Genomic DNA, 24,641 nt, shown 5'->3' on the forward strand with positions numbered 1-24,641 from the left:
AGATCTCTCTGCAAGAAAGAGAGATCCTAGTTCCAAGAAAATGTCTGTTTATCTTTGTATATTACAGGAGCACTGTAAGTCCAGGGTGTCAACTGACAAAAAATGTCCAGCCTAAAAGTTGACAATTACCTTTTATCTGGGGCGTTACTGAGAACTATAGCCTGAGATGGCAGATAGCCCTGAGGGACTGTTCCAATGAGCTACGGGAGGAGCTGGGATATATAGGGAATTTTGGAGGAAGAAACAACAAGCAAAACTCCCTGCACAGTCGAACATTAAAAGATAACTGCTAATCGCACACGCACACAAACCCAGACATCTCCAGTTAATGACTTTAATCTTTTCTGTATATGAGAAGATATAAAAGTCTGTGTTCATTGAAATTATTCCTTCAATATGTATCTTACTTAGGCCCAGAATCCAGTTTTTCTCCATCTTAAATTCCCCTTGAATGCACTGCTGGGGCAGCCGCAGTGGCTGATACCTTTACGCCTGCAGCATCCTTTGTTCATTGAAACGGCAGGTGATGTTTTTTTGTCCACAGGAGCAGTGGTGCCACTCACCAAGTATAGGAGGGTAAGCCATCTCAGCAGGTTTCATTGCAAATAAATATCTTTCTAGCAAGTATTTTAGTAATAAAATTTCTTCCAACAGAGTTTCTCTTAAATCGTATTTATGTTAGTTTATTTTCTTTAACTACTCTTTTGGTTTGTGCAGTCATTTTTAAAAAGTTTTTGGTTAATTTCTTTTGCTATGCTCTCAGGTAAAAACCACATTTGTTGCAGAAAGAGCCTAAATATTTGCTTCTACCCTGATAAAATATGTACCTCTTTAGGCTTGATGGGAAGGAGTCAACAGCAGTGTTGTAAATACTATCATGTCCTGGTATCCCAGCTTGGGCACCCCAAACCTGGCAGGGCCAGAAACTGCAGATGAAAAGATGCTCAACATCTTTAGTTATTAGAAAAATACAAATCAAACCACAGTCAGATAACATTTCACACACACTAGGATGGCTGAAATAAAAAAGACAGTGTACAAACAAATGTTGGTAAGGATGTGGAGAAACTGAGACTCATACATTGTTACTAAGACTGTAAAATAGTGAAGTTAGTTTGGAAAACAGTACTTAAAAAAAAAAGTTGACGTTGAGCAACCACATGGGCACTTTTACTCCTAGGCATATACTCAAGAGAAATGAAAACATCTGTCCACACATATGCTGTGTTTTTAGTCGCTCAGTCAGGTCCAATTCTTTGCGACCCATGGACTGTAGCCCACCAGGTTCCTCTGTCCATGGAATTTTCCAAGCAAGAGTACTGGAGTGGTTGCCACTTCCTTCTCCAGGGGATCTTCCCAACCCAGGGATCAAACCTACATCTCCTGCATTGGCAGGCAGATTTGTTTACCACTGAGCCACTTGGGAAGCCCCCGTCTACATATATATGTGTACACAAATTTTACTGCAGAATGATTCATAATAGCCAAACAAGTGAAACAACCTAAATGCCTATCAACTTGTGAATGGATAAATTATACGTCATATACCCTTACAATAGAATATTATTTGGCTAGGGAAAAATCACTGATATATGCTGCAAGATGGATGAACCTTGAAAGCAGGCTAAATAAAAGAAGCCAATCACAAAAGGCCATAATTGTGAGATTTTTTCTATATGAAATGACCAGCAGAGGCAGATTCATAGAAACAGAAAGGAGATTAGTGGTTGCCAGGGCCTGGGAGGAGGAGAGAATGGGGAGTGCTAATGGGTATATATATACATATAATTTTTTTCTCAGTGGATAATGATGAAAATATTCTGCAGTTCAATAGTGGAGATGATTACACAACTTTGCCAATATACAAAAAAAATTCAATTCTATACTTTAAAATATTGAATTTTATGGTATGTGAATTATATCTCAAATAATCTAGTGGAGAGAGATATTTATATATATAAATAAAATAATATGAAAAATCATTATTACAGTTAAATTATTCTCTTTGAAAACCACTTTTCATCTATTGCAAGAGCTCAATGGATACCTTTGTAAACACAGAACATTGAAGTATATGAAACTGTGAATCGGGGAAGAGTACATTAATCTTGGCTTCCCTGGTGGCTCAGTGGTTAAGAATCTGCCTGCAATGCAGGGGATGTGGGTTCGATCCCTGGGTCTGGCGGATCCCCAGGAGGAGGGCATGGCAACCCACTCCAGTATTCTTGCCTGGAGAATCCCATGGACGGAGGAACCTGGCAGGCTACAGTCCATAGGGTTGCAAAGAGTCAGACATGACTGAAGTAACTTAGCACGCATGCACATTTTTCTTTACTCCCATTTTTCTCTCTGTGGTACATCACACCTTGCCCTGTTCCTGGATGCCTATTTTTGCCTTATATTCCAGGGCTTTCTCAAAGCATCACATTGTTGCAATTGCATCAAAAATCTCTTGTAGTGCTTGTGAAAAATTCACAAAAATTCAGTGGGACCCACTGAAACAGAAACTCTATGTGTATGACTCTGAAGTTTGCCTCTTTAATAAGCTTCTAGCAATAAAAACAATACTATTATTAATAGTAGCTTTACCTATAGAAATACTATGTGCAGGCACTATCCCAAGTATTTAACATTATTTAACTCATTTAATCTTCTGTACAATCTATGATTGGGTGCTACTATTATCCCCATCTTACAGATGAATAAACTGAGGTACTAAGAGATGAAGAAACTTTCCCAAAGACACACAACTAGTAAATAATAGAGCCTGGGGTCATATGCAGGCATTCGGGCTTTAGATTTTGAATTCTTGATCACTTCACAACACTATCTTCTATGGATAGAATGTTTGTGTCTCCCCAAATTCATATGCTGAATTAAGCCCCAACTGTGATGGTATTAAGATGTGGGGCTTTGAGGAAGTGCTTAGGTCATGAGGAGGAAGCCTCATGAATGATTAGTTCCTTTATATAAAAGAGGTTCCTGCTTCGCAGGTGGCTCAATGATAAAGAATCCACCTGCCAGTGCAGGAGATGTGGGTTCGATCTCTGGGTCAGGAAGATCCCCTGGAGAAGGAAATGGCAAACCAATCCACTATTGTTGCCTGGGAAAACTCATGAACAGAGGAGCTTGCTGGGCTACAGTCCATGGGGTCATAAGAATCAGACACAACTGTGAGTAAACAACAAAAGGGCTTCCAGAGGTTCCATCATGTGAACACAGAGAGAAGGTCCCAGCTATGATCGAGGAGGAGAGCTCTCAAGGGAACATGGCCATGCTGATGCCTTGATCTTGGACTTCCCAGCTCCAGAGTTGTGAGAAATAAATTTATGGTGTTTATAAGCTACCAGATATGTGGTATGTTGTTATTGCAGTCCAAATGGACTAAGACATCGTCTCTTCTCCCCATTAATTCTTACGCTTGAGACTCATTGTTACAGTTACTATTTAATACATTACTTTCATCTGCAAAATAAATATCTAGATTTTTAACTTTGATGTGAGCATTTACCAAACTAAAGTTTTTGAAAGTGTTCAGTTCAGGTCAATTGCTCAGTCATGTCCGACTCTTTGCGACCCAATGGACTGCAGCACACCAGACTTCCCCATTCATCACCAACTCCCGGAGCCTGCTCAAACTCATGTCCAAGTCGGTGATGCCATCCAACCATCTCACCCTCTGTCATCACCTTCTCTTCCCACCTTCCATCTTTCCCAAAGAGTCAATTCTTCGTATCAGGTGGCCAAAGTATTGGAGTTTCAGCTTCAACATTAGTCCTTCAATGAATATTCAGGACTGATTTCCTTTAGGATTGACTGGTTGGATCTCCTTGCAGTCCAAGGGACTATCAAGAGTCTTCTCCAACACCACAGTTCGAAAGCATCAATTCTTCGGTGCTCATCTTCCTTTGTGGTCCAGCTCTCACATCCATATATGACTACTGGAAAAACCATAACTTTGACTAGACGGAACTTTGTTGGCAAAACAATGTCTCTGCTTTTTAATGTGCTCTCTAGGTTTGTCATCACTTTTCTTCAAAGAAGCAAGCATCTTTTAACTTCATGGCTGCCGTCACAATCTGCAATGATTTTGGAGCCCAAGAAAATAAAATCTCTCACCGTTTCTATGGTTTCCCCATCTATTTGCCATGAAGTGATGGGACTGGATGCCATGGAATTCATTTTTTGAATATTTAAGCCAGCTTTTTCTCTCTCCTCTTTCGCTTTCATCAAGAGGCTCTTCAGCTCCTTCTGAAAGAGTTGTAAGATTGTAGACTTGAAGACAGGGACTTAAGAGGCTATAGTTTTGGTCAGGGACCACACCCACCCTTCCTCCCCGCTCATTAATTAGCTCTAGTGAAGTCAACTGCCCAGAGAAGAGGCCTGGCTCCTGCAGAAGAAACCTGGCCTGGATTCCATTCCTGAAGTTGGAGCTAACCTTCCCCCTAAGGTATTTCTGATTCATTCGGCTTGGAGAGGAGCCTTGCCTGAGGGTGTTATCACTCTTGTCACTGAGCTGGGTCAGTCCTTTTTGGAAGCTCTGGCCAGCTTTGGGCTGCCTACTAATGGTTGATGGCCCCAACCATTTCTGGCTGGCATTGGGTCCCCAGCTTCTGTCTGGCCAGAGTCACCCATCCTGTCCCCAAGGGCCGCACTTGTTTCCACATCACGTGGGACGTTCTGTGGCAGCTTTTTCAGCAGCCGGCGGTGTAGGATAGTGGAAGAAGCACAGGTACAGGTTTGGATCTGCCCCCGGGGGCAGGCGCATTGGTTCTGCAGTGTCTCCCTGACATAAAGCCTTCACCTATAAAGAGAGATCGCTGTTTCCAGATGATCACAATAACACCATGGACATGACTTCCCACTGTGTCACGTCAGCATCATCACTCTGAGTCGCCAGTCTTTAACTCCTAGTCTGGCCTCCCTCATCTAAAAAGGGCTTGCGTCCACTCACTCATTCAACAGTTATTAATTGAATGTATATGTGACTTCCTTTGCAGATAACACACAGAATTGCAAGGTGACTAACAGGCATCTCAAATTTACCATCATCTTATAGTCATCGTCACTGTGGACCTCTTCATTTCTCCCCCACACTGGCCCTCTTCCAGTCTGCCCCTGTCTTGTAACCAGCACCAGCAGCCATTCCATTACTTAAGCCAAAACCTAGAAGTCATCTTAGACTTCCCTCTTCGTTCATTCAGTCCATCAGCAAGGTCTTCAAAGATCACCTGAGGCCCTCCCTCACGTGACCATTTCTGCTCTCATCACTTATGACATTCCTCATGCCTGTTTCCCTGTTCGTTCACAGGCCGTGCCACACTCAGCCGTCAGGATAAACTGAAGCCCACCACCACTCCCCTGCTGGGAAATGAAACCAAGTGTTCTTGCCAAGTTAGCAAGGCTCAATCTGGACCACACCGCCCCTTGCCCACCTCTCTAACATTGTCCCCACACAGCTCCCCTTTCCCTGTGTCCCTGGCACACCAGCTGTCTACTCTGTCGTCCCGACACAGCCAAGCACGTTCCCATCTCAGACCTCCACACTGGCTGCGCCCTCGGCCTGGAACGCTCCCTCCTTCCCTGAATACCATATGCCTCCTTCTCATCACCTTGGTTTCAGCTCAAATGGTATGTCTTCAGAGAAACCACAGCTCCTCTCTTCCTTTATCTGTTCTAGTTTCTTCTCAGCATCTGTAGCCATTTGAATTTGCGTTTCTTGGGTATTTATTTACATGTCAGGTAGTGTCACTGTCCTCAAGTGTAATAGAAGCTTCTTGGGGGCGGAGGCTGGCTGGTTATCCCCAGCTCCAAGAGCCCACACGTAACAGGCTCTCAGTAAAGATTTCTTTTTTTTTTTTTTAATTGTTAAATTTAATGAGTAAAGATTTCTTAAATGACATGATGTCATTGACATGAAGTCACTGCTGTAGCACTGGTTTCAACTATATTTGACTTGTTCTTGGTGTTGTTTAGTTGCTAAGTTGTGTCCGACTCTCTGTGACCCCATGGACTGTAGCCCACCAGGATCCTCTGTCCATGGGACTTTCTAGGTGAGAATAATGGAGTGGGTTGCCATACCCTCCTCCAGGGGATCTTCCTGATCCCAGGGATCGAACCTGAGACTCTTATGTCTCCTGCATTGGCAGATGGCTTCTTTACCACTAGCACTATCCAGCAAGCCCCAACCTTACTTGGTGTCTAACCAGCCCCTCACACCTGGTGTGTCCAAATCTACTGTCCCATATTGTACTTCAGTAGAATATAGCATGTTGTACTTTTGAAAAGCTCCAGCCTGCCAAAACCCTCATAGTCAACCTTCACTCTTCTCTTTCTTTCATACCAATATTACATCTGTCAACAAGTCCTGTTAGCACTACCTACAAAATATATTCAGAACAAGATCCTTGCTCACCCGCTCCTACTACCAAGCTGCCTCATGGCACCATCACCTCCTTGCAATTCTCTCCTAATTGCTCTCTGGCTTCTACTTTTGACTCCTTTGTCTGATCTCAACTTATTAGAGTGATTTTTTTTAAACTTTCACCTCCCCCAAGTCAGAACCCTCGGATGGCCTCTCATCTGATATAGCACATTGTCTGAGTACATCACAGCCTTCCGAACCCTACGCAGTCTGGCTTCCAGACCTGTCTGACCACATCACTACCCTACTCACTCCGCTCCACCAGCAGAGCCACGCCAGCCTCCTTGCTGTCCTTCTCCGTTTCCTTCTTCAGGGGATCTTCCCGACGCAGGGACTGAACTCACATCTCCCATGTCTCCTGAGTTGCAGGCAGGGTCTTTACCACTGGGCCACTGGGGAAGCCAGGGATTAGCCATAAACCAGTTAAACGGGGGCAGTTTTCACAACTAACCACTGCAGCAAGTCTTTCCACTATGAAATTTGATTCTATAAACTTCCCATAGGGTGAAAATATTCACTCCACTGGGCACCCCAGCCAGCTCGGCCACCCAAAGGCTCTTCACTTACACACGGCAGGAGAACCCATGTTTCCATGTTCAAGTGTAAGGCATTTCTTGAAATTTTGTGGTGAGTTGGGGATTTTTATGAGTTAATTTTCACACACTCTCAGTACACATTTTTTCTTTCATTTGTTGGAAGATATGAAGAAACTGCATGATAATTAATCTGAAAAATATGTAGCTGTGATGACTAAGCAAACACCTCAGCTTTCATGATTGTGTCTGGCTGAAGTTCCCAGGAATGCTTTCCCCACCTCCCCCCCCCACCCCCCCGGGCAAACCCTCCCAGAAAGCCTACCGCATGCTAGCATCATGAGGACAAATGTCAAGAAGACATGACCCTTGACCTCAAGGGGTTCCCAGTCTGGTGGGGAAGATAAAGCTTTCTCACCTGCACAGTCATCCAGCCCTGCAAGGCAGTGAGTGCAGCGTCTGCTGTTGAGAACTTACTACACGTGATCCTTGTGGACAAGAGTGACCCAGGGTCTCTGAGAGAGATGGGCTCTGAGCTGGTCTTGAAAAACAGCAGGATGTGGAAAATCAAAGTTTCACAGAGCAGAGTTGCTCATCAACCTCTTACCTCTAGCTATGACCTCTGTTAATAAGTAAGAAATTAAATTCGAACACATTTTGACCACTGTATTTCTAAGTCTCTTTGTTACAGCAGCTTAGCCAATAGCCTAACTGATACATCTGTGAAGCACTTTTGGAGTTTACCTTCTCCTAACACGTTCAGCCCAATATGACTCCATTAGCGAGACTGAAGGAAGGGAGCCAATAACTCCTTGGCTCCCTTGTGATGAGCCAAGTATTATTCTAAAAAAAGAAAGACAGAAATCCATCAACTCTAACCTCCCACTGACTTGGCCAGGTAGGAGCTTTCACTTTCTTCTAGTGATAAAGAAGCTGAGTACAAAGGTTTCCCAAGGTCACACGCAGCTAGAAAGCTTCAAAGACCAGGAACGCAGATAGCTCTGATGCTCCCGGGAACCCATGCATAATCGATTGTAGAGGTTCAGAGGACTACATCGGGTGTGCCCTGTGACTCTTCTATTGGGAGGGCAACATACAGAATCACCGATGCTCTCCTGAATCCAAATGGGCCCAGTTGACCTGGGGAGTGGAGCAGTCTTTTAGAACTAGAAAAGAACTTGGAAGTTTTCCAGTTTAACCACCTCACTTTACAGATGAGGAGACTGAAGGTTGGAGAGGTCAAGTGGTTTCTCCGAAGTTCCATGTGCCTACATAGTTCATGTCCCCGTTCAGCACAGCAAACCATGAACCTACATCCTGGGCCTCATGGGCAAAAGGCTAAAAATGAGGGCATGTGTCTTCTTGAAGGTGACTTCCCTAGTGGCTCAGATGGTAAAGCGTCTGCCTACAATGCAGGAGACCCGGGTTCGATCCCTGGGTCGGGAAGATCCCCTGGAGAAGGGAATGGCAACCCGCTCCAGTACTCTTGCCTGGAAAATCCCATGGATGGAGGAGCCTGGTACACTCTATGGGATCATGGACCTTCTTTGAGTCTCTCTGAGGTCAAGAAGCAGACAATGATGGAAGGTGTTCTGTGTGGATGGGTGAGATGGACATGGGCAAAAAAGTGCCTCAGTTACTGTGGTCCAGAGCTGATGCTTGACCAAATTCTAAAGAAAGTCAAACTTGTCCTTGTCCCTAAGTTTCCCTTTCTGGGTCCCTTGCTCTTCTTCAGATTCTGACAGGTGATAGCCTGGTAGGAATGTAAGCCGTGTTCTGGGGTATGTATGTTCACATGGGCTCTCTCTCCAACCATCAGTGATGAACTGTGTTTTCCTCAAAGAGACTTCAGGCCCAGCCAGCAAGTAGGGGCAAAGGTGGGAGGAGAGGAGGCGGGAAACCTGATATGCATAAGAGTGTGGCCATCTCTGCAAGCAGCCTTGGGCCCTGTGGATGGAGTGTGTCCAAGCTGGTCTGTGTGCTGGGGCTCAGCACCGCTTCTCAGAAGACGTGTTTCAGTGATGAAAAAAGAGCTCTCATGCCTGTTTAGGAAGCTCGCTGCGTTCCCGAAAGGCTCCTGACTAGAGCAGGCTGAGTCAGGAGCGGGCGTGTTTGTTAGATAAACCTCGAGAGTTATTGATTTCTCAAGACTTTGTAAACTGATTCTGTGTGGGAGTATTTCCCTTTCCTTATATGGATCATTAGGGAAGGTTGGCCACAGACCAGGAATTCAATTTCTAACCAGACAAATTTCCACCCCCCCCCCCCCCCCCCCACACACACACACACACACACACACACGACTCCACTCATTTTAGTACAGGCAACTTCCAATAAATAAAAGTCTTTCTTTTTTTCTCACCTTTAAGACTGACTAGTTAGCGGAACCTAGCTGAGGGTCTACAGGGGTCTTTTAAGGGTCCCTTTCTGGCTGCTGTAATCCACGGTACAGGATAACTTTAAAAGGTGTTCTCAAAACAAGGTATCCTTAAAAAGCACCATAGGACAGACTTTTAACATTGCTTTTATTTTTATGTTTGGTTATTTTTGGTCTCCGCTGCTGCTCAGGCTTTTCTCTACTTGTGGTGAGCAGGGGCTTACTCTTCGTTGCTTTGTGAGGGCTCCTCATTGCGGTGGCTTCTCTTGTTACACAGCACAGGCTCTAGGCTCACTGGGTTCAGTAGTTGTGGCACACAGGCTTAGCTGCTACAAAGCATGTGGGATCTTCCCAGACCAGGGATCCATCGCATGTCTCCTGCATTGGCAGGCAGATTCTTTACCACTGAGCCACCAGGGAAGCCCCAGGAAAGCCTTTAAACCTAAATGCTCTCATTTGCTATTATCACGACCCCTGGGATGAAGATTGTGGGTCATATTATCATTTCCATTTGTTTGATGTGGAAGCTGAAGCCCAGAGTGATAAAGAACTCGCCCAAATTCACACAGCAAGAAATAAACCATTCTCTTCCAGTACCTTTTCCTACTTTTCCACAGCATCTGCTTTCTTGGGGGATAAGTCTGAAATGCCACAGGTCAAAAGAGAGAAAGGAGAAACCACCAAGACCGCATAGATAGTGCCTTCGTTTGTTCATTCATTTAAAAACTTTTACTGAGCACCAGCCATGTGTCAGGCACCATTCTCGGTGCTGGGGAGGCAGCCATGAGTAAAGCAGACAAGAATCACACAGTTTTTCTGGCCTTATTCTTTGACTCATGTCCCTTGCTGGGTAACAACACCTGGCATTTACTTAGAGCTTAACAATTTACAATGTGCTTTCCCGTATCAGCTCCTAAAACCTTCACGGCCATCCTCAGGCTGGGTGTGTTGCCTGCAGCATAGGCAGGTCCAGGATTGCACCCACCTCTTTTGATGGCCATGCCAGCCCTGCCCTTGCAGTCCATTTGCACTTTCTTCTTAAACAGCTAGCCAAGGGTCACAGCTGCTGGAGGGGGTGCTGAGGAGCCTCAGAGCTGCTGCACCCCCTCCCCTCCCTGCACCAGTTAGTGGGTTTCCCCAGTGAAACAATGGTGGGAAAGAGAGTCCCCCCAGCAATTTGTCAGTTCACAGCTTGCGAAGCCACAGATCTGACCACAGGTGGAGAAAGGATACAGCAGTTCATGCCCTTGTGACCTGTATGGCAGGTGGGGAAAGACTTGGAAGGGGTGCACTGGGAAGAGCGGCCACAAGAGACAGAGATGGGGGCTTTGCAGGAATCGGCTGGGGCACGTGTACATCCGTGGTTCACACGCATTTGCCCTGAAAGCAGCGCTGGGCCTCCTGATAGCAGCGCGCATTCAGGAAGGCAGTGTCCTTCTGGAGCCAGGGTGGGCTCAGCCTAAAGGAGGCGGGAAGTGGGACGTGAAGCCACACCTTTTTTTGAGGTACCTCCATACTATTTTCCATAGTGGGCTGCACAGCCTACATTCCCACCAAAAGTGAATGAGGGTTCCCCTTTCTTCACATTCTTGTCCACACTTGTTATTGCTTGACTTTTTGATAATAGACATTCTAACAAGAAAGTGAAAGTGAAGTCGCTCAGTCATGTCCGACTCTTTGCGATACCGTGGACTGTAGCCCACCAGGCTCCTCCATCTATGGGATTCTCTAGGCAAGAATACTGGAGTGGGTTGCCATTTCCTTCTCCAGGGGATCTTCTTGACCGAGGGATCGAACCCAGGTCTCCTGCATTGCAGGCAGACGCTTTAACCTCTGAGCCACCAGGGAAGCCCCCTATTCTAACAAGTGTGAGGTGATATTTCATTGTGGTTTTAAATTGCATTTCCCTGATGATGAACAATATTGAGACTCTTTCCATGTGTCTGTTGGCATCTTCGTGTCTCTTTTGAAAAGATGTCTTTTCAGGTCCTCTGCCCATTTTTCAATTGGATTGTTTGGATTTTGGATGTTGAGTTGCATGAGGGTTTTTTTTTTTTATATTTTGAATATTAGTCCTTTATCAGATATATTATTTGCTCAAATATATTCTCCCATTCAGTAGGCTGCCTATTTTGTTGATAGTTTCCTTTGCTGTGCAAATGCTTTTTAGTTTGATCTAGTCCCATTTGTTTATTTTTGCTTTTAGTTTCCCTTGCTTGATAATACACATCCCAAAAATTATTACCAAGACCGAGGTCAAAGAGCTTACTGCCTATATTCTCTTACAGGAGTTTTGAGAGGGTAACAGGCAGGAAGGCCAGGGGTCTCCAAATGGGGGAAATAGCCTGCAAGTGTCAGACATTTTATCTCTCTTAATCGGCAGGAGGAAACAAACTAGCGATATTTTTTTCCTTCCCTATATGAATTTAGAAGGAGGTTTCTTTTAAAATTCTGTGTTGTCATAATGATACCTGGTTTCACTTGAAGTTAACAAATGCCTTTTTCTTGTGGAAATGTTTATCTTAGGCTATGCTAATGTACTATGCATTTACCCCAAACTCTGTCTTCAAGTTGGTTCCGCCTTTTGGGCTCAGAACCTACTTGATAAACCAGTATGTTATACTCCTATATTGTTCCTCTAATCTATGTAAAGGAAACTATTTGTATGGTGCTCTGCCCTTCTTCAAGATTCAAGTTAATCATTTTATGGCCCAAGATAAACCATTTGGAGCCAAGATTATCCCAAAATACATCTTACGGGTGAGGGGCCTGGTGCCATTCTAAGTGTCGAGACACTCCTTTCTTTCATTAACAGACTGCTGGTGACTATATAACATCCAGCTAAAGACTAGCAAGGGGGTACTCTTTTTGCCCCCTTCTGATGCCTATGTCAGAAGCTTTCTCTATCTCCTTTATACTTTAATAAAACTTTGTTACACAAAAGCTCTGAGCGATCAAGCCTCGTCTCTGGCCCCAGATTGACTTCTTCTCCTCCGGGGGCCAAGAATCCCTGCGTCGTAATTCAACAACAGCCTTTCAGTTTCATGATTTCATGTCTTATATCTAAGTCTTTAATCCATTTTGAGTTTATTTTTACGTTTGGTGGTATGTGATATTTTAAAGGCAGTATTGCCAACTTCCTGTTCGGACAAGTTGCACCAAATTTAACCATCCTTAAGCAGAAGTTAAAAGTAATGATTTGAGTCTGAATTTTTCCAACAAGAAATAAATAATCTTTTTGCCCTTATATATCCTATTTTTGTATTTTTGTTCTGACCCTTACTTCAGCTTACATTGAAAGCTTGTTTGTGTGTGTATGTATGTCAATATCTTATATCTGCTCAGATTATAAAGTTCATTTAATTGATTGAACAAAAAAAGTAACAATTTAGGGAACATTGTAACCTCCTATGCTTGTTACTCTGATTTGCTCCTATGACGATTAAGATAAAATCCATTAAAAAAAAAAACACAAGGAGGTCTGTGAAGGATGTCAGAGAACCACAAAGAGAACATTGATATGTTAGTCCATGTTCTCAGGCTGTGGAAAGGAACAGCAGGAAATTGGATAAGATGATAAAAGGTTTACAAACATCTCTCAGGGCTGGAAAAAAGGCAGATGTTGAAGGCGGGAGCCCATGGAGATACTGTCCCGTGTGCGTTTTCACTCCTGAATTACACAGGAGGCTCCTGGGGAGGACGGTGGTTCTGCTGCCTTTACACTAGTGTCTGTGCACAAGGCTGGGACCCTTTGGGGATCAGTCACACGGGCCTGGAGGAGCAGCCGGGAATTAGACTTTACCAGGGGACACCTGCAAGAGGAAGGGAGAGCGCAACTGCTGGGCCTGGCGAGCTCCAGGGGCAGCTAGGAGAAGCGTCAGGTGGAGACCTAGATGCCTTCAGATAGCTGCCAGTTCTCAACCGCGTCGGGGTCCTTCTCAGCAAAGCATAGGAAGGTGAGCATCCAGGCTTTCTTTCACGGCACCGAATTCACTTTCCCTCAAGCCATCAACCATCTTTCACTGAGCAGCCGCTTAACACCTGGCACTAAGGCAGGCCCACAGAAGAAGGGGGAGACACACATTTGCCTGTGAGGAACCTGCGGGCTTGGTGAGGAGCTGAGACCAACGTGACTAGGAAAGCACCCCAATCCATTTAAAAGACTGGCAGGTGAGTGTCAGACTTGGGCATGAGAAGGTGTGGCGGGTATCCTAAAGACTGAGGAGGGGTCAGCAGGATGGGGGCTTCAGGGAGGAGGGGAGGCGCAAACTCCGGTGATTCTGGAGTGGGGGCCTCACATTCTTGCTTCTGTGAGGTGTGAAGAGCTGGTCCCTTTGAGAGGAAAAGTTCCACCTGGCACTTCCTGGGTCCCCTGCACTTCCCAGCAGCCTCTTCCTCATCAGTGCAGAGGGCTACCGTAGAGGGAGGAAAGGAACAAGCAGCTGTGGGAGGGTGAAAATCTTCTGTATCTGCCCCCTGGCTGCAACACAATCTCCCGTCTGACTCTTCTTTAGGGGAAGGGGAGGCTTCCAATACTCGTCTTTCTAGAGTCCTTAGTGTACGGCCGGACCCGGGGGCCATGATGGGCTGCCTCTCTTCCGTGGGAGGAACAGCCCCTAACAGAAGGATCCTCCCAGATCCCAGGGACCAATGACAGCACACTTCGCCAGCTAAAGCAACCCCCAGCCCAGCCGCGTAAAGGACCTATCAGCCCGCGACACCTCGACCTAACAACCTACCCGAACCCCCATCTACTACCCTTACCTTTTTCAGCGATCTTGCCAGACCATCCCTCACAACGAATGTATATAAACCACTCCCCAGCAGGGTCGGGGCCTGGACTTCCTCGACCTGCCTCGTTGGGGTTCGGGAACCCTGCCCTTAGGTGCTCCGCCATTAAAGCCTGTTAGACTCTCTTTTGGTGTCCTGGTGTCTTTTACCTAACACTTAGGACCCAAAAAAAAAAAAAAAAAGCCGACTACAGGGCCTATCAACATCCCATAGTTGGATAGCTGAAGCACTGGCATATTTACCCTGTTTAATCACCACCCCACCCCTCTGAGGAAAAAAGAAAAAACAAAACTTATTTCAGCCGCTTGAGGAGACAGAAAGAAAGAAAGAAATAGCAGTGACCTTTCTGTGGGACTGATGATAACTCGCTCCTTATAAGGAGCAGACAAAGAGCTCAGCTCATCGTTCAAGAATGTGTGGGCTTCCTGATTGATGAGCTCTTCTTCACGTTACCTGGCGATGGGGCTCCACACCTGAGCACAGCTTTTCCAGAACAGCAGAACGGGGAGCTCTCTTCTCACCAAGCCAAGAGAGTCCTGATTGCTGGAGATAACCCCAAACACAGAGCCTCAGAGTCAGTGCTACACTTGGATTTAATGGGGCCAAAGAGTTAGTTAGAGAAAAAGCAACTTTCTTATTATTCGAAAAACAAACTTTCTAACAGCTAGATAAGGGCTTCCCAGGTGGCTCAATGGTGAAGAATCTGCCAACCAATGCAGGGGATGTAGGAGACACAGGTTTGATCCTTGGGTAGGGAAGATCCCCTGGAGGAGGAAATGGCAAACCTTTCTAATTAATATTCTTGCCTGGATAATCCCACGGACAGAGGGGCCTGGCAGGTTATATTTCATGGGGTCACAAAGACTCAGACACGACTGAGTTACTGAGCACACACACAACAGATATATAAACACCAGTCACACAATGAGTTATTATTTAACTCCCAGTAACAGAAGGGTCAAAGTTCACAGAAATAAATACCCACATTCCTCCAGGAGCTAATAGAGTAAACAGGCCATCACAATCTTAGCTATTCTTTATTTACAGTATCTCCTCTATGTCATATGCCTCATCTATGATTTATTATTTACAACAGTAATCCAGGAATCATGGCCATTTTGCCAAAAAACATGCTGAAGCTGGAGAAGAGGTTATGTCACTTGCCTGAGTTCACACAGCCAGCACATAGAAACAGGAAGATTTGAACCTGAGTCTTTCTGACTCCCGAGTCCACAGTCAACAGGAGCCACAAACACCTAAAGCCCATGGAACACCAGGGCCCTCTGGGGTTGCAGTGTGAAGGAATTTGGTCACACCAACTTGTCCTGTTCCTTGTAATCCCCAGGCCTTCAAGGAACACATTAAGGTTGTGTTGTTTTTCCTTCTAGTTCTGTTTTGCTCAGAAAAACAAGGAACCAGAAATCACATCCCTGGGTGCTATCTCTGCTCAACACTGGAGGAGCCGGATCAATAGGGCAGTGCAGGCCTTTCTGTGAGATGCCCAAGGCTGAGCCTCCCTCTCCCTGGCCCCTGCTTGCCTGCCCCTCCCACCCAGGCTGCATCTCTCCGGCTCCCAGAGCTAATCAGCTGGGCCAAACTCATCACATTTTCGGTGTGGCTGTCTAGACATTTCCAACCTCCCACCCCTACAACTCATTCAAACAAATGTTTCATACCCACTATATACCAAAGCACAGTCCTAAGGTTTTGAAGGGTAAGACAGAGACGTCCCTGCCCTCTGGGAGCTGGCATTCAGGACTGTGGAGTCAATAACCAGCTACTCAATTACTTGCTTAACTATAATTGTATAAATTCTACAAAGATTGCAAAGTTGCTAAGACAGTGGATACCTAGGGTGGGGTCGGGGGTCCAGACTGGAAGTGGGGAAGCAGAAAAAGCATCCCCCAGGAAGAAGACAAGATGGCTGGATGCAGAGAAAGGGCCAGAGGTCCAGCATGAGGCCAGAGAGGTAAGCAAGGTCTCATCTCAAGGGCCCTTTACAGACCTGGACTCTCCTTGGAATGATGAGACTCCTTTGTAGGGTGAGAGTGGTGAATTATATGTGTGTATAAGTCAGGGAAGAAGGGAGTGACGCTTATGCCAACAAATTTTATAAATCAAATTGAGAATTAACAACTTCCTTTTTGGTTCTTCATTTTTCTGAAACAGTAAATTTGTCATAACTTAGAGGCTGCCAATTAAAGGCTCACGGTGTGACTTCCCTAATGGTCCAGGGGTTAAGAATCAACCTTCCAAGGCAGGGGACAAGGGTTTGATTTCCGGATGGAGAAATAAAATCCCACATGCTGCGGGGCAACTAAGCCCAACTACAGAAAGCCTGCATGTCAAATCCAAGACCCAGCACAGTCAGAATAGACAAATAAAGCGCTCATAGTAAATGTTTGTTCTTGACAAGGATGGTTTAAGCCTGAGTAATCCTCTCAAGAGGGCTTCCCTGATGGCTCAGTTGTAAAGAATTTGCCTGCCAACGCAGGAGACTCAGGTTTGATCTGGGGTCGGGAATATCCCCTGGAGAAGGAGATGGCAACCCACTGCAGTAGTCTTCCTGGGAAATCCCATAGATAGAGGAGCCTGGTGGGCTACAGTCCATGGGGACAGAAGAAAGTCGGACATGGCTTAGTGACTAAACAACAACCCTCTCAAGAGGAAGTATTCGCTCTCCTGCTCTGCCAGCAGTCTGAATCTGGAAGAGTCTTCCTGCAGACCCTTCCTACAGTTGTATTCAGAGGTATGACCCTCAAGGCCTATTCAAAGACATAGATTTGGGGGCAGGAGTGTGGGAGGAGAGAGACAGGGCCAAGAATAAACTGGTGCTGGTATCTCAAGGATGATCCCCTCCATCAGAATCCAGCTGTCCTGGGTTCTGGGGAAGCACTAAGGAACCCCCAAACATCATTATCAGAGTCCACCCTCATGTGCCCACTGACAGTTCAGGCCTTTGTTCCTTAAGCCTTTTTCCATGAGTACAATGAAGGCCTTGCCTCAGAGGATTCCCTGAGGTTTCTCTCACCCTCATGGTCTGGGATCTAATTACTTAATTGAGGTGTGCCATCCCCAGCTGCCTCCCTAGGAGCGTGTTTCATGGGGGACAACAGAGCCAGCCAGGGCCTAGAGAGGGATGGAAGAAAAAGGGGGAGAGGTGGGACGTCAACAAGGACTTTTTGATCCACTGACTCGGGGGAAGGAAGCAAGATAGGGAACAGCCTATGGCAACAGCATGATTCCACCCAGAGACGGTTCTGCCTGTGAAAGCTTGACTTGTCCCCTTCTCCAGAAGTCAGGGAGATTTAAACACGTGCATGTTCATACCCACATGCACGAGCACACACACGTGCACACACACACACACACACACACACACACTTCCTATTTAGGAGAATGGTAGCATTCCTTTAAAGTGTTTTTCTTTTTTTAAATTAATGAACTAATTCGGCTGTGTTGTCTTAGTTGAGGCATGCAGGATCTTCCTTGCATCATGTATGACGTTTTGATGTGGCGTGTTGACTCTCTAGTTGTGGTGCACCAGCTTAGTAGTTGCTCCAAGGCACGAGGGATCTTAGTTCCCGACCAGGATTCGAACAAGGTCTCCGGCACTGCAAGGTGGATTCTTTACCACTAGATTACCGGAAGTGTCTAAAGTGTTGTTTTTAAAACTATATTTGGAGACTACATTTTTTCAACTTGTGAGAATGTATTTCCAAAATCTCAAAAAAGTGATTAAAAAAGTCTTCTTTATTCCATAATTAAATTTACTGTTGGCAATCAAACCATACCAGCTTGCAGCATGAGCAACCTTGCTGCAATTCCTGTTGTGTCAAAGCCCTTTTCCTCGCATTCCGTACATTCCCATACATCTGCAAATTTTCCACTGAGCTTGTCCCCTCTGAAAAGTGAGTTCCAGGGATGTGCTCGCCCCACAAGCACATTGCTGGCCACAGAGAGTGTTAACTATCATGTGTTGAAAAGAATGTGAAAATAAAAGAGATAATGTCTGAAATGAAAAAAAAGGCGACTTTCTAAAGCAAATAACCAAATGTTGCCAATTCTGGTTCCCAGCTATCACAGTTGATAACAAATTATCCAAAGGCCAGAATTACGTGTGGCCTGGGCAATGGTCATATCCAAGAAAAACACATCTCCAGATATCTCCAGCTCCGTGGCTTCCAATCCAAGGCTCTGCAGAATCTGTGCCTCACTATGGGGCTCTGTTCCAAAAGGCGTAGGAGGAATGATTCCTTGCCTGGTAGAGTGGCTTGTGCCCTGGCTGGGATGCTGGAAACTATTCTAGAATCAGCCACCTCTGTTCATTAACAGCTGTGTGCTTTGGTTCCTTCTCCTAACCCTTTGGAGTTGCCATTTCTTATCTCTAAAATAACAGCAACAACTCAACAACCTTTGACTGAGGACAGACTGTTACGCTGTGCAGGACAGTGTGTGTTGAGATGTAGCTGCCACTTCCAGGCGAGTGAAGCAGTGGACACAAAATACTGGGTAAGTAACAAGGACGAGGTAACTCTGAATATTAGAGCATCTCCGTTTACCCAGTGAGTATTTAAGGTTTTGTTGCTGTGAATATAAAAATGTGTCGGGATATAAATGAAACAGACACATCTGTGTATAGTAGTTAATGTGTTGTTTTAATTACATATACATACTTAAAATCACTTATTATTTAGGCAGTGTTAGTGTTGATCACTTAGTTGTATCCGACTCTTCATGACCCTGTGGACTGCAGCCTGCCTGGGATTGTCCAGGCAATAATACTTCAGTGGGTTGCCATTTCCTACTCCAGGGTACCTTCCTGACCCAGGGGTCGAATCCATGTCACCTGCCTCTCCTGCATTGGCAGGCGAATTCTTTGCCATCTGAGTTACCAGGGAAGTACAAAATCACATATAATGTGTATTAATTTATAAATATTGATTAAGGGGTTAATAGTTTAAAGCATATATTTAAAAATTACAGCATGGTTATGATGTAGAAATGTTGCTTTTACTGAGCCACAATGCAATACGTTTGATCAAACTATTCCAATGCACCTTTTACATCAGTGTCTTGGTCTTTACCAGAGGGGAGTGGAGAGAGAAGAAAGATGACCAGCCTAATTGCTGAGAGGCCAATGAACCGCTGCAAACAGGGAAATCTACTTCAGAATCTTTAGTAAGTTGCTCTGCTCCAAAGTAACCACCTCCACAGCTTCCTTGTGCCTTCAGAAGAGTCAATATCACAAGTGTTCACACAAGCTGGAGGAACCGGCTTTTTCAGTGGAAACCAAGGGAAGGGAATGAGTTATACAAAGGTCACTGTGATGCAAAACCAGGACAGCAGCTCCAGAACAGGGAGCAGAGTCAGACATGGACCCAATTCGAGGCTGACCATGAATAGGCCTTCTTAGAATCTGCAGATATCTTTGGGTTGATTTGTACTTTCCAGGGTCTTTGATTGGGTATTTGAGTCAACCCTGGTGAGTCTCAAAGGATAAGGTGGGATTCTTTGTGTGTCTTGCTCAAGACATATACTGGACAAACTCAAACAGTTTGTCCCAGAATCCTTGGGGCAGCCCGGATGGAATCTCAGGATTGTCTGCCCTCAAAGCAGTGCACTCTATGCTGTGTAAGCCTGGAGATAACCATCTCCTTCCCTGGTAGCCATAGGGTGGTGTCATCTGCATATCTGAGGTTATTGATATTTCTCCCAGCAATCTTGATCCAGCTTGTGCTTCATCAAGTCCAGCGTTTCTCATGAAGTATTCTGCATATAAGTTAAATAAGTAGGGTGACAATATACTCCTTTCCTGATTTGGAACCAGTCTGTAGTTCCATGTCCAGTTCTAACTGTTGCTTCCTGATCTGTATACAGATTTCTCAAGAGGCAGGTCAGGTGGTCTGGTATTCCCATCTCTTTAGGAATTTTCCACAGTTTGTGGTGATCCACACAGTCAAATGATGCTAAAGCTGAAGCTCCAGTACTTTGGCCACCTCATGAGAAGAGTTGACTCACTGGAAAAGACCCTGATGCTGGGAGGGATTGGAGGCAGGAGAAGGGGACGACAGAGGATGAGATGGCTGGATGGCATCACCGACTCGATGCACATGAGCTTGAGTGAATTCTGGGAACTGGTGATGGACAGGGAGGCCTGGTGTGCTGCGATTCATGGGGTCGCAAAGAGTCGGACACAACTGAGTGACTGAACTGAACTGAACTGAACTGAACACAGTCAAAGGCTTTGGCTTAGTCAATAAAGCAGAAATAGATGTTTTTGTGGAACTCTCTTACTTTTTTGATAATTCAGGAAGAATAATCCTGGCGTAAACTCCCGGAGTTGGTGATGGACAGGGAGGCCTGGCGTGCTACAGTCCATGGGTTTATAAAGAGTTAGACACGACTGAGCAACTGAACTGAACTGAACTCCCTGGTAGCCTGGCTTTCTCCCAGAGCAGATCCACCACTAGCAGGCGGAATTATCCAGTAATCCTCTTTCCTTTGCCCTGGCTCTCCAGTCTTCCTCGGGCTTTGCCTTGATCCTGTCCCTCTGACATGGAGGCAGCCAGATGGTGGGCCTCATTGCCATCGGCAGGGGGTGTCCAGACACCTACCCTTTATCTTCAAGATATACAAAAAGAGTCCCAGAGAAGTTGAATTGCAGGTCGAAGGATCAGAGAGAGTCTTTTCCTACTCATCATAGCATCCTCCCCTTTCCTGACCCTAACTGCCATTTTCCAGAGACCAGGTCGGATTTCTTTAGGGTGTTTACCTTTCTTCTCCGCCAGAGACAGTGTTTGGGTTCTCTGTATCACCAGATGTGTGATACTAAACCAGAGTCTCTCCCTTCTCCAGACCTTCAGGTGGGATTATAGAAGTCACTGTGGTCACGGCTGTATAAACCCTCAGTCTGATCCCGGGCTTTGTCCCTCCTCTAACGCCCCCTCCATATCACTGCTGCCTTGGGGAATATTGAGTGGAGAGGAGCCAGGGCCCCGCAGGCTCTCAGGCTCTGATGTGCCTCGTCTCCGAAAGTCTCTGCAGCCTCCCCCGGCTGTCAGTCTGCCCTTTTTAGGGTCCTGCAAGGCTTCTGCCTCCTAGGTCTTCTGATCTTTTCCTCTAATCTTCTGGGAACACTCTCTATTCCCTGGCTTTCCCCACCAGAATGCTTTTTGACAGAACTGTTGGCTTGAGTTTTCTCTTCCATGAAGACAAATGTATTGGGGAAAAAAAGCCCCAGGTTTTAACTCCCCCCTACCCCACCATCAGCTTCCTGTCTCCATGGCCGGAGGCTGGGGCATTGTAAAGTGTCCCCAGAGTTGTGGCCTTTGTCACATTTTTTTGCACTTTCGGAAATTCCCCTTTCTCACTATCTCTTTAGACGCTGCAGAATTTACTGTGGTTCTGTTCACATTCCTACTTTGAATATCACTGGTTTAGTTGCGTTGAGCACATTATATGTGTCAGGCACTGTGATAAGCGTTTTACATTCATGGTCTCATCTTATCCTTACAATAGTCCTGTAGGGTAGGAACTATTATTTTTCACTCTATAGAAGTGGAATTGAGGCACTTGAACGAGAGGTTAGATAACTTTCCTACGTGGCTAGAAAGTGACAGAATCATGATTAAAACACAGCTAACTCTAGCGCCTATGCTATTTATGTCTATGCTATACTGCATCTTGGGGCTTCCCTGGTGGCTCAGTGGTAAAGGATTTGCCTTCACTGCAGGAGATGCCGGTTTGGTCCCTGGGTTGGGAAGATCCTCTGGAGCAGGAAATGGCACCCCACTCCAGTATCCTTGCCTGAAAAATCCCATGGACAGAGGAGCCTGGCAGGCTGCAGGCAATGGAGCCTCAAAGAGTCGGACACAACATGGCGACTGAACAACAATATACTGCATCTTACTGGGCCTTAGTATATCTGCCAGCTATCTCCTTTACCAAAGAAAAGAGCTATCTACTTTCTGCCCACCCCGTGAGTAGGTGTGTATGTGGCTGACTGTCCTTGGACCGACACACGTAACAGGTATCAAGTATCATTTGGTGGATGGAGGGATGGATGGATGGAGGGATGAGTGAATGGATGGTGGGCAGGTGAATGGATAGGTAGACAGATGGGCGGGTAAGTGCATGATGGGTGGATGGCGGGTAAATCGATGAGGGGACTGCCATGTGATTTAAGATTTTTTTGTGCAGAAAAACATTTTGGAACACAAGGAACTCAGGTAATTCAAAGTTATAAACACTCTGGATGTTTTGTTGCTTCTTTTCTCCGAATCCTACTGGGTGCTGTTCTGTCTGTGCGAGGAGGGCTTTCTAGTCCCACAGAACAAACAGAGCAGCTGTGTTCTGCTGACAGTTATTTCTGCTGCATTTATTTTCTTAGATGCTTCCGGCTAACTTTGGAATTCAAAATAGATTTGCTCAGGCAGGCTCAGTCTCTTCTCAGTCTGGCCGTTCCCTGATCCTGGTGGGGTCCCACAGCCCAAGTCTGACTCAGGCTGTGGCATTTGTTGTTTATGTCTACAAGTCGGAGGCACCCCTGTTGTGCAGAAACAAGGAATTCCACCTCTCCTAACTCCCTGCTGCAAAACAGAGGCTAAGTCTGGACATAGCCTAACCCAGAACAAGTTTATGAAACAGGCAAGCTCACAGGAGGGGGCCAAACTTACACAGCAGGCACTCTCCCTGCTCCACTTCCGCTTCCTCCTTCATTGTGTGACCCAGCAGGACCCTATGGGGCCTTCCTGGGACAGATCCATCTTCATATCTTCTGTAGCTCCTCTCTGAAGTATCCAGAAAATAGTGTTTGATGCATGTTTCCTGAGTTTTTCAGATGCTAAAAACCACCACCAAATGGAAGAAATTAACTACTTGATGATCATGAGCACATAGTCCCCAGACTTTCTGGGGCCTAAGGATTGATCACCTTCAGCCAATCAGAAAATCATGATCGAAACTAACAGAACATTGTAAAGCACTTATACTCCAATAAAGATAAATACTACATATTTTTAACTTTTAAAAATAAAAGAGAATATTGTGCTCGAGAGGGTCACATACCCTGGGACACCTCTCCCTCACCTGGCCATTAAAAAATGCTTTCAGAAACACTCTGAGGAGTTTGGGGTTTTTTTTTAAGCATGAGCAATCCAATCTCCTTGCATGGTCCTGCAATAAAATTTTCTCTGCTCCAAAAGTTGATGTTTTGGTTTGTTGGCCTCACTGTGTGTCAGGTACACAAATTTGCATTTGGTAACAATCATTCCAACCCTCATACAACCCCCAGACCTCTCTTCTTATTCCCTTGGTTCCAGATGACAAACACATTCTTGCTAAGGTATAGTGACTATGTTCCTTTCCCATTAGAGAGAAGTTCCTCAGTAAGAGCAAATGTTAAACTCAGAGGCAGAGTTGCTCAAATTACAGCAAACAAGTGATACTCCAGGCCCATCATTCAGGCTAGCTTGTTCATCTGTGATATTATTTCTATGCACTTGTTTACTAATGTTATTCAATCAAATGGACCCGGAGAACAGCTCAAGGCCAAGAGCTATTCTCATTTCTCTAGTATCTCTAGAGAGGCTTTTCCCATCTTACTCAGAATAAGGTTTGGGGGCACAAAAGTGCTAAACGCTCTCACCAGCCCCAGGCCCTCAGTCTGTGTGTCATTGCAGCGGATGCAACTTACCAGAAGTGGCCAGTCTTGCCCCTTACACGTTATCCGTGTGCCCCTTAGGAGTGACCAAGAGGCCATGCCATGAGGCCTGGGCTGCAGCAAGCCTCTGGCAAGACCTCAGCCTCAGGTACCTGTAGTGCAGGTAGGAAAGGTTTCAAGATGTTGATTAATGTGTCTATTTTGGCGTGGCCATAAGAAAAGAAGTAAAGGAAAATTATATTTGCTCTTCTTTGGTCTCACTCTAAGCTTTTGAATCAACTCCACACGCCCAGCTCTAATCTTTTTGTCTGGTTGTGAGCTAAGTTCACAGGAACACTGTGAACTTCCTGCATGAAACAAAAGGCAAGTTCTTTCTCTAGGGCTCCAAATCCTTTTTGTTGATGAGAGGACAATGAGAAATTTAGGTGTCAAATGTAATCAGCCTATTCAATGTGAAAAGAAATGAAATCTTTTTGCCTTGTGGACTGTGAACAAACCTGCCTGCTATAGGTGTGTCCCCGTCCCTGGCGATCATTCATGCTGGGGCCTCAGACTCTTTTTTAATTCATGTGGGAAAATGATTAGAAAGAAGGAAGGTGTGTTCCTGGCGGGAGAACTAGTCAGTGCGGTGCCTGTGTGAGCCGGAAAGAGACAGTGTGTCCTCCAGGTGGGCACAGCGTCTGCTGGGCACACAGCTCAGCAAGCAGAGTGCAGGCTGATTTCAGACCCCCTTCGGCCCCTTGTGTGAGGCAGCCCAGCCCCAGACCACCTAGCTTTGCTGAGATGGTCTCTGCCCTGCTCTGGAGAGGGTTCTTAGCGTCTTAGATCTTGGAATGCCTGCTTGGGACTTGC

The 24,641-nt window shown here is 45.6% G+C and overlaps 3 long non-coding RNA genes across 3 annotated transcripts in view; 1 reads left to right on the plus strand and 2 right to left on the minus strand.

The window, feature by feature from the left end:
• The window catches only part of LOC132658019 (uncharacterized), a 59,276-nt gene that overhangs the window by 28,666 nt on the left and 5,969 nt on the right, over positions 1-24,641 (minus strand). The gene's annotated exons all lie outside the window — the stretch shown is intronic.
• On the minus strand, positions 321-23,918 carry LOC132658017 (uncharacterized). The gene is made up of 3 exons (XR_009596958.1): positions 23,823-23,918; positions 22,804-22,970; positions 321-4,251 (listed from the first exon to the last, which is right to left on the minus strand). It is a non-coding gene; the product is annotated as an uncharacterized LOC132658017 (long non-coding RNA).
• LOC132658018 (uncharacterized) lies at positions 18,331-20,413 on the plus strand. Its single transcript, XR_009596959.1, has 2 exons — positions 18,331-18,637; positions 19,216-20,413. It is a non-coding gene; the product is annotated as an uncharacterized LOC132658018 (long non-coding RNA).

The sequence above is a fragment of the Ovis aries genome, chromosome 1, assembly GCF_016772045.2.
Source record: "Ovis aries strain OAR_USU_Benz2616 breed Rambouillet chromosome 1, ARS-UI_Ramb_v3.0, whole genome shotgun sequence".
Lineage (NCBI taxonomy): Eukaryota > Metazoa > Chordata > Mammalia > Artiodactyla > Bovidae > Ovis > Ovis aries.